This window comes from Borostomias antarcticus (genome assembly GCF_949987555.1).
Source record: "Borostomias antarcticus genome assembly, chromosome: 11".
NCBI lineage: Eukaryota > Metazoa > Chordata > Actinopteri > Stomiiformes > Stomiidae > Borostomias > Borostomias antarcticus.
In genome coordinates, this window is record NC_140244.1 from 5,380,420 (window position 1) to 5,391,033 (window position 10,614).

Genomic DNA, 10,614 nt, shown 5'->3' on the forward strand with positions numbered 1-10,614 from the left:
ATAGTCTATCTAGCTCTGAGTATAACTACAGAAAGCAAAATCTCTCTCCTCCGTCCTGATACTACTAGACCTGTCAGCAGCATTTGACACGGTAGACCACCAGATCCTCCTCTCTACCCTTGAGGAGAAAGCCGTCACAGGCACTGCACGCTCCCTGTTTGCATCCTACCTGACGGGTCGCTCCCCATTGTCATGGAGACGGTCCATGTTGCAACCACGTAATCTATGGGAGTTCCAGAAGGGTCTGTCCTGGGTCCTCTTCTGTTTTCACTACACACTACATCTCTGGGTTCTGTAATTCGCTCGCCAACTGGTCCTGTCTTTACCCCCCTCTGACACACTAGTGGAGACACGCATAGCTGCGTGCTTGGTTGACATCTCAGAGTGGATGACAACACACCACCTCAAGCTCAACCTGGACAAGACTGAGCTGCTGTTCCTCCCGGGGAAGGGCTGCCCACACCGGGACCTGGCCATCACCACTGACAACACAGTGGTGATGCCAACTCAGACTGCGAGGAATCTGGGTGTGACGCTGATTTAATTGTTATTATAAAATTTGTAAACTCTGCCTTATACCAATTATGATTCTCCTGAATCTCATCCATGTTTAATTAAGGGGTGTTTGATGGATGATATTTTGATTTCTTTGTAGTCTGGGAGAGTGACTGATGGAGTCTGGTTTACACCTGGCTATATCTATATTTTTGTGTTAGTTTTACAATCCAGCCCAGATAGGTGGCGGCGGGGGGGGAGGGGGGGGTTAAAGGTCACCGGGGTGAAGGCTGGAGCGTCGTCTGCTAACCCGAGGGGGGCCGTCTGGGCAGCGTCCGAAGGCGACGTCCTTCAGCTTCCTGGCCAATATCGCTGAGCCTTTGCGGAGGCGGACATGGTCTTGGAGGTCGTCCAGGTGGAGTGTTAGGTGGACGTGGTCTTGGAGGTCGTCCCGGTGGAGTGTTAGGTGGACGTGGTCTTGGAGGTCGTCCAGGTGGAGTGTTAGGTGGACATGGTCTTGGAGGTCGTCCCGGTGGAGTGTTGGGTGGACGTGGTCTTGGAGGTCGTCCCGGTGGAGTGTTGGGTGGACGTGGTCTTGGAGGTCATCCCGGTGGAGTGTTGGGTGGACGTGGTCTTGGAGGTCATCCAGGTGGAGTGTTGGGTGGACGTGGTCTTGGAGGTCATCCCGGTGGAGTGTTGGGTGGACGTGGTCTTGGAGGTCGTCCAGGTGGAATGTTGGGTGGACGTGGTCTTGGAGGTCATCCCGGTGGAGTGTTGGGTGGTGTGCGATGTGGACATTGGGCGTAATGAGAGCACATCCGCTGGAAATGGCGGCAGAGATCCGTTGGATTGTTTGAGGGTGGGGATCAGTCCTGGGTAGTGTAATGCTTTGTGAGCTCTCTATAGTCACTCTTAGTGGTCTTATAGGAGTCTGACAGGAGAGGAGATCATAGCTGATTGTACTTTATTGCAATGTCTATCTTGTGCAGAGCTCCTACATCAAGCATCTTAACATGGCCCTTGATGTGTGCAAATGAGACGACATATCAGCCAATTATATATCCTAGACTATTTCTAGCTACGGGATATTACAGGCAGGATGGTGGAGATGGTGATTTTGGAGGAGGGGAACGTCTGGCTCGCTCTGCCACTCCCCTCACAGACTCTCTCTCCTGCTGTTCCCTCAGGTCGTTAGCGCTTGTGTGCATTATTATGAGACTTGGTTCACCCAGGCTTTTAAAATGCCGATTAAAGAATTAATTCAAATGCCGATTCGGTTGTTAGGTGCCAAAGTTTCACATCATTATGGTTTGGGAAAAGCTGCAATATAATTATAGTATCTCTCTCTTCCTCTCTCTCTCTCTTCCTCTCTCTTTCTCTCTGTCTCTTGGATATATTATAAATCCGAATCAAATCCAATGAAACTTTATGAGGCAACACAACATGCTTTACAGAGAGAAAAAGGGGGCGATGTACAGAGATCCTACCCTTCATTTTCCATAGGGAAGAAAAAAAAAACACTTCACCCAAATCCACAAAGAAAGATTCACTTTCTGGTTTATCATGAAATAAAACATCATTTTTTCGACAGTGCAGCACTTTGCAGACGCCCATAACACCACCCCCCGCTCTATGAGTGGATTCTTTGGAGGGCAGTAAATGCTGTGAAGCTCTGAACAATGTAAGTGCCTCTCCCACACAGTGAATTCACTCAGGACGTGATTCACAGAGGCAGGAGAAATGTGTATTGACGGGGATTATAAGTGAAGAAAATGACATAGCATGTATCTGTATGTGCCCATAGAGGCCCCATATCAACCCTATTTGGTTCAAATTTAAACTGTTGAGAAAAACAGATATGTTTAGGGGACATTGAAAATGTTTTGCAAGGAGCTTGATGGCCCAGGTCTACTGTAAATTGCAGTTCAGGGAGATTCGAACCCCCAGTCATTCAACGTCGTGAAGGTTCAGACCAAACCAGACCCTGCACAAAAGCTTCATCTGCCTCCCCACCCGTACTGTGAACCCCTCCTTTGGTGGAATACGTACAGACATCAGCTGGAAGATGTCAGCGAGAGGCCCTGCTCGTGACGAGAAGCCGCAGCAGTGGAACAATCCCCTCCATTCAGCGGGAGCCAGAGAGGGCCGATGAGGGAACGCTCTCTCTCTCCCAACGATCACGCTTCAGCGACCAACTCAGCTCAGCTCATGTTTATTTTGTCCCCGAAGGAATACTGCTTCTGTGGCCAACAGACAAAACAAGACAATACAGTACAGAACATATTTCATTTCAGTTTATTTGAGAAGGGAAAATGCATATCAATGAACAACAGATGTAAATACAATTTACTAATTTTCATCTGTGGTCCCTGACCTTGGCATCCTAAAATGACACAATATAAAAGTAAACAATAACACAGCATCATACAGAGCATATGAAAGACACAGTTAAAAAGAAATACAAATCACGGAAATAAATATGTGTAATAGCTAAGGATTTAATTTAAATACACACTATACAGATAAAAAACAACAAAGGCAATACTAAAGTGCTTGATCATCATTGTCAACCAACGTCCAAATGACATTGTCATCATCATCTTCAACATCAACACCACCATCATAACATCACTCCCTCAGAACCCAATGGAACCCTAACCCTAACCCTATCTAGCACAATACAAGGCACAACTGAACCAGAATCCACCTCAAGATAGGGCTGTGGGGTTTAGCTGATGACATTTCTAAGATATAATTACAAAAGAAACACTGCCATCGTCTCTTAATTTGACAATGATTTGAATAAAGGACATGGTTTAAATAGTTTTTTGTTGTTGTTTTGTGAGAAGGAGGTGGAGTAGGTAGAGTAGTTAGAAGAGTAGGTAGTGTGCTGGTGCCAGGGAACTTCACTTGCTTAGTCTCTTTGGCTCTAGGCTGTACTCCCTCGGAACTCCACGAAGCGTTGGCCCGTGGAGGCCAGGGACAATAATGCACAGCAGTCCGCCTGTGGCTCTCTTTGACAGTCTTAGTGGGCTGAGTTAACTCAGAGGGACTTCCCGATCGCGGCCCACTCTGATCGTCATAGAGGCAGGGGGGTAAAACGATGCCGTTCCCTCTTCCGGCACCCTGGGCCAAGCTTGCCCAGAGGGGGGGAACATCTAGATTTTGCCTCCCCCTACTATCGCGCTTTCCACATGCTGTGGAAGGCAGGGGGCCCCCGAACAGAGCACACCACCAAAATTCATATGCTGTATTTGCTGCATGCAAAATAAATGGGTAAATTTTGACTAAAGTGATCTCGACTGAAATGCATGGATGTCACAAAATTTCCTTCAGTTAAACCAGGATAAAACAGATGTGCTGACCATTGCTGATAAAGTTGAAAGGGAGAGACTATCTGGGCACTTAAGAACACTGACAGTGAACACCAAATGTCAAGTCAGAAATCTACTGTACAGTAGGTGTCATGTTTGATTCAGATCTTAATTTTGAGGCCCATATTAAGAACGTGACAAGGACATCTTTTCATCACCTGAGAAACATTGCTAAGACAAAACCTTTTCTCTCCCAGGCTGACACTTAAAGACTAATGCATGCTTTTATCAGTAGCAGGTTGGATTACTGAAACGCTCTCCTATCTGGTCTACCAAAGAAAGCTATTAGTCAACTTCAAATGATACAAAATGCTGCAGCACGTATCCTCACTAATACCAGAAGGAGGGCACACATCACACCAATCTTACAATCGCTACACTGGTTATCGGTCAGTTTTAGAATAGATGTTAAGATTATTTTATTAGTTAATAAAGCACTCCATAGTCATGCACCTGAATACATATCAGGCATGCTTTTACGTTATAAACCAAGTAGGTCCCTGACGTCCTCTGGCACTGAACATTTAACAGTTCCTGGAGCCAGGACCAAGAGACATGGGGTTAGGGTTAGCCTTCAGTTTTTATGCCCCCAGTCTCTGCCAGAATACCTAAGGATAACCGGAACTGTGGGAGCTTTTAAGCGAGATCTTAAGACCTACATTTGTAATCTTGCTTTCATCATGTAGTTTTAACTATATTAATTTTCTTTTTTTACATACTCATTTGTATGGCATGATTTCGATAGGCACGAACCTGTCTACATAAGGTCCCTCAGTTGACAGTACATGTCAGAGCACAAACCAAGCCATGAAGTCAAAGGAATTGTCTGTAGACCTCTGAGACAGGACTGTATCGAGGCACAGATCTGGGGAAGGGTACAAAACAATCTGCAGCATTGAAGGTCCCAACGACAACACTGGTCTCCATCATTCATACAGTAAATGGAATAAATTTGGAACCACCAGGACTCTTCCTAGAGCTAGCCACCCAGCCAAACTGAGTAATTGGGGGAGAAGGGCGTTGGTCAGGAAGGTGACCAAGAACTTGATGGTCACTCTGACAGAGCTCCAACGTTCCTCTGTGGAGATAGGAGAACCTTCCAGAAAGACAACCATCTCTGCAGAACTCCACCAATCAGGCCTTTATGGTAGAGTGGCCAGACGGAAGCCTCTCCTCAGTAAAAGGAACATGACAGCCCGCTTGGAGTTTGCCAAAAGGCACTTAAATGACTCTCGGACCATGAGAAACAAGATTCTCTGGTCTGATGAAACCAAGATGGAACTCTTTCGCCTGAATGCCAAGCGTCATGTCTAGAGGAAACCCGGCACCGCTCATTACCTGGCCAATACCATCTCTACAGTGCAGCATGGTGGTTAGCAGCATCATGCTGTGGGGATGTTTTTCAGCGGCAGGAACTACAGGTAGTCAGGATCGAGGGAAAGATGAATGCAACAATGTACAGAGAGATCCTTGATGAAAACCAGCTCCAGAGTTCTCTGGACCTCAGACTGGGGCAAAGGTTCACCTTCCAACAGGACAACGACCCGAAGCACACAGCCAAGATAGCAAAGGAGTGGCAAGTCTGTGAATGTCCTGAGTGGTCTAGCCAGAGCCCAGTCTCGAACCGATTGAATATCTCTGGAGAGACCTAAAATGGCTGTGCACCAATGCTCCCAGCCTGATCGAGCTTGACAGGATCTACAAAGATGGAAATTGGACAAACTGTTCAAAAATAGGTGTGCCAAGCTTGCTTCATAATGAAGAAGACTTGAGGCTGTAATTGAATACGACCGTGTCACCGGCAAAAGCCAAAAGCTGAGAAACTGCACTTTCTAGTAATAAAGGGAAAATCTAATTAATATTCGGAATGTTGGCACTGTACTTTCACGGTTAAACAAAGTATTGAGTAAAGGGTGTGAATACATACGAACACATGTTTTTATTAATTTTATTTATAAATGTGCAAAAATGTCTAAAAAACTTTTTTTATTTTGTCATTATGGGGTGTTGTGTGTAGAATCTTGAGAAAAAAATGAATTGAATTCATTATGGGATAAGGCCGTAACATAAAATGTGGAAAAAGTGAAGGGATATGAGTATTTTCCGGATGCACTGTATTATTTGAGAGTTCTAATTTATTCATGGGATGGCTCTAATTTCAGACCACTACTCTCCCTCATAAAGTGACCTCCATATTTCATGCCTTACTGGAATTTTCCCAAGAGTTCTCTGCATAAATATCTGTTCTGCAAAGTTCTTCCCTTGATGGTGATGGCAGTCATTTGCTCATTTCAACAGTCATATCCCCACACCAGATAATCTCTCTCTCAGAAGGCACTCAGAGAATCTGTCCTTTACACATAGCTACATGGAGCCATTGGTTGTGACACTGACAAGGTACTCATCTCTGATGAAGGCCATCAGGAAAAAACGTTAGGATAAACATTGTGAAATTGTTTGTGACACCTACTAAGTACTCATCTCAGTGCAAGCTATAGGCCTATCTTTAATGATACCATCGTCTTTGCTGAGAGTAGACTTTAGTGTAATTGCAGTTGGCCTCTGACCTCCATACACATGAATATATATTGTATTTTTAAGCGTTGCAGCCGCTTCTATACAATACGTGACATGTGTGTCTGTGTGTGCATCCATGTGTGCGCCCGTCTGTTCGGAGCATGGGATTCTGACCAAGCGGGAGCTGTTAATACTGTTACACACTAGCACTAGAGGGCAGGCATGAGGAAAGCATGGCCGACTTCAGACAGCCATATCTCAAGAAGTGTAAATGTCACATCTTAGATATTTGCACCGTGAGTCCTGAGAAGCAGATGAACATTCTGATATACAATATGTCTGTGTAGCTTAAAAACTGAAAGAGTGATTAGAAATTTGTAGAAAGTTAGAAAATGGGTATGAATTAGAAACTACCAACTGCAGCTAGAGTGGGGAACTGAACATTCCACCATTTGTGTGAATGGCGTGCATGAATATTTCAAAAACACTGAATATTTCAAAAAAATATGAATGGCATTGCATAGATAATTGTGAGTGAAAGCATGAATATCTGAACTTTTGTTGTGAAAGTACTGTGGAAATTGTAGAAGTAGCAACAGTTTGCAAAGTGTGTGGGTATTTTCAAATCACCAACTGCCACCACTCACAGCAGAACATCCCATTATTCATTTCAATGAGACAAAAACTATGAATAAAACTTAAGTGCAGCAACTTCTATACTGATATATCCAAAATGTATCCATATTCTCACAAAACTGTCCTCTTGTTCAAAGTGTTCCTCCGTGTTCTGTGGTTAAAAGTAGTAGAGTCAGCAGACGACATGAACCAAGTGAAGTCTAGGACTAGTAACATAAATATTACATAGACTGCCAGACTAAATCAACATGAATATCACATTAGACTGTCAGACTAAATTAACATAAATATCACATTAGACTGCCAAATTAAATCACTGCGGAAGCTAGTCTGTGGGTCATCTTTCCCCACGCTGCCACGGGTTCTGGGAACTTCTTGGCCACACACACACACACACACACACACACACACACACACACACACACACACACACACACACACACTCACACACACACACACACACACACACACACACACACACACACACACACACACACACACACACACACACACACACACACACAGTATTTCCTCATCCTCTAACCCAGTTTCTCCCTCATACTGTGCTGTATGACACATCGAAAGCCAACATGCAGATGCATGCTGTGTATATTTCCTATTCATTACAGCACACACATACAGAACTATGAACAGAGGCAAGACAGACAGACATACTCACATAAAAAAGGACAACAGTCAGAACCAGAAATGGTGCCTGGGGAGCACAGACCTCCGCCCATGAACGCATTTCATGGCTCTGTACGCGCAGACTTACGTGCCAGCAGGACATGTTTGGTATTGCTGTATCCATCTGGCGGATAGCTTTTTGCCAATCCAAAACCCCATGTCTCTTGTCACCTTCCCATGTCGAGATATGCCCATTTCAATTCCCCTGGAATTTCTCGCTCTTGAGCCAAAGTCCAAAAAATGAATGGAGGTGAATGGCTGTGTTTGTGTGGATCGTGGACCTTCCCTGTGATTCAGATCTGCCCCAAAATGTAATGGGTCCTAAGTTGCTACACTCCTCCACCGAGTTTCATGAAAATTGGTCTGGTAGTTTCTATGTAATCCTATAGTCCAAAAATGAATGGAGGTGAATGGCCGGCCTGGACGTATTTGGGCGGCTTGTGGACCCGCCACGTGATTTGGATCTGCTCCAAAATGTAATTGTTGCTGCTGTACACCCCTCCACCAAGTTTCATGAAAATCCATCCAGTAGTTTTTGCGTAATCCTGCTAAAGAGCTAAACAATCAACCAACCAACCAACACACATACGCCACCGAAAACCTCTCGCACTGCACTGTTGCGGGGGCGGAGGTAGCTACACACACACACACACACACACACACACACACACACACACACACACACAGGCTGTAAAGAAGGATAGAAAGATAATAAACAGACAGAAAAAAACACTTGGACACACACACACACACACACACACACAAAACAATCCAAGCACCCAGGTCGACAGTCTGTGATCCTAGCGAGTGAGAGGCTACAGCTAACCCATTCAACTCAGTTAATCGGATGTTGGATTGTGAACCTAGCTAGAGGTGCAGGGTATTTCAGTACCCAGGACCTGCACGAAGGGTTCACCATCGTAGAACTCTCTCAGAAGGTCTCCCGAGGACTCAGTGAGGTCAATCAATTCCTTTGTCAGTACCATTACTCTGAATAACTGAGCATTGTTTTCATGTTGTTTTTCCTCATGGTTCTACCTCTAATACCACCTGACAAACCCATGTCACTCTGCTGCTGTGTGTGTGTGTGTGTGTGTGTGTGTGTACCTACTGTATGCACATGCTTCTGAGCATGTGCTTATGAGGATCATGTGGATGGGTTTGTCTGTGTGTGTGTGTGTGTGTGTGTGTGTGTGTGCGTGTGTGTGTGTGTGTGTGTGTGTGTGTGTGTGCGCATGCGTGTATCAGTGCACTGCTGTGGGGTTGTCATTCAATCAAACAGCAGGGGTCCTTTCTAAATTCCACACAATCCTGGTTCAATTCCCACTGCCACTCTCAGCCAGCTGGGATCCTGGCATCACCCCCAACTGTAGAAATGGCACCAGGTTCCAGGGAAGTCTGCGTTGGGAGCAACCTGTGTGTCGGGATCCTTAATGAGTCTCCCTAATGAGTCTCTCCTAATGAGTCTCTCCTGGTGTTCTTTCTGCTATCATACCCAGACAATACTGAGGGAGCCACATTAGCCATCTGTGATAACGGGCACAGAGGGCACATGAAATGTTGTTCACACGTATGCTCAACCTCCCCCCCACTCCCCCCCCACACACACACTTGTTCGCACACAAGGTCTGAAGTGTGAAAGCCTCTCCTTGAACTCTCATGCCAGTGATGAAGAGATATTGTAAGTGATTTTTTCTTGTGATACATCATCCGTAAGGAACCTTAATTACATACCTTGCAAGCAATGCTCTGAGGTAGAAGAACATTCAAATCCCATTATTCCACTTCTCTTCTCCTCAGTCTGTCATCTCTCCGTGCCCTCTCCCCTCTCAGTCCATTCAGAATCCCTTCATGGAGGCCTATACACAATTACGAAGCCAATTAAATGACTTTTCAAGTGGAAGGTTTCATGACAAATTCAGACCACTTCATAATTGGCTTATGAAATAGCTTTCATTAAATCCCCCCCCCCCCAACAAAAAATTGGTCTTCGTCTTTATTCTTTCTTCGCCTTCATTGGCACCTGAATGATATGCCATATAGGCTATGGGCTATTATGTCCGTTTAATAGCCTAGCGTGGCTTTAGTCACGTGCGCAACGGGCAGCGCTGTCAGGATCCCGCCACCATCCGTCATTCATTCCCGGATAGGGATCGCGTGAGTGAGATCTATGAGGTCCGTAGGTACATGTGACTGAACTGGAAGTATGCAGAGAACGAGCGGTGGGTAACAACGGTGTTGAAGCTCGCGTTGCAGCTGAATGCACAAGAGACCGAATTATTTTAGGACCTGTCCTCTCCAACCGCGTCTCCCTTTTGCTCTCTCTCTCTCTCTCTCTCTCTCTCTCTCTCTCACTCTCTCTCTCTCTCTCTCTCTCTCTCTCACTCTCTCTCTCTCTCTCTCTCCCTCTTTCTCTCTTGCTGTTTTGAATGCCATCGAACGAAAGTAGTCTATCTCGCTGTACCTGGGGCTGAATTCAGCTATCCAAGAGAGGATTTAACGCAAGGCAGCGTGTACCCTGATATAGAGAGGGACGGTTTTTATACCGAGTTACAGACAAACGTGACGATAGAACATACCGTTTCCACACACACGTCTCCAGTTGCTTAGACTACTCGGGTCTGTCTAGTCTGTCTGTGAGTAACGATGAGTGGGGATGATGCTGTCTGGATTTGTAAAAGGGTGGTTATCTGCGCGTGGAGACCCTCCTCGTGACTCGTATTTGCATTATCCGGGGGGTCTTCCCTTTGGACTCGCGTAACTTTTTTTTTCCTTACTCGGATGTCATAGGAACAACAGCATTGTGTCTGCTATAATGTCATTTACCAAGATGGGGCTATTTTACGCGCTGTCCTAAAGGACCACCCACGCTACCTCAAATAATGTAATACCCCCCGAGGATGAG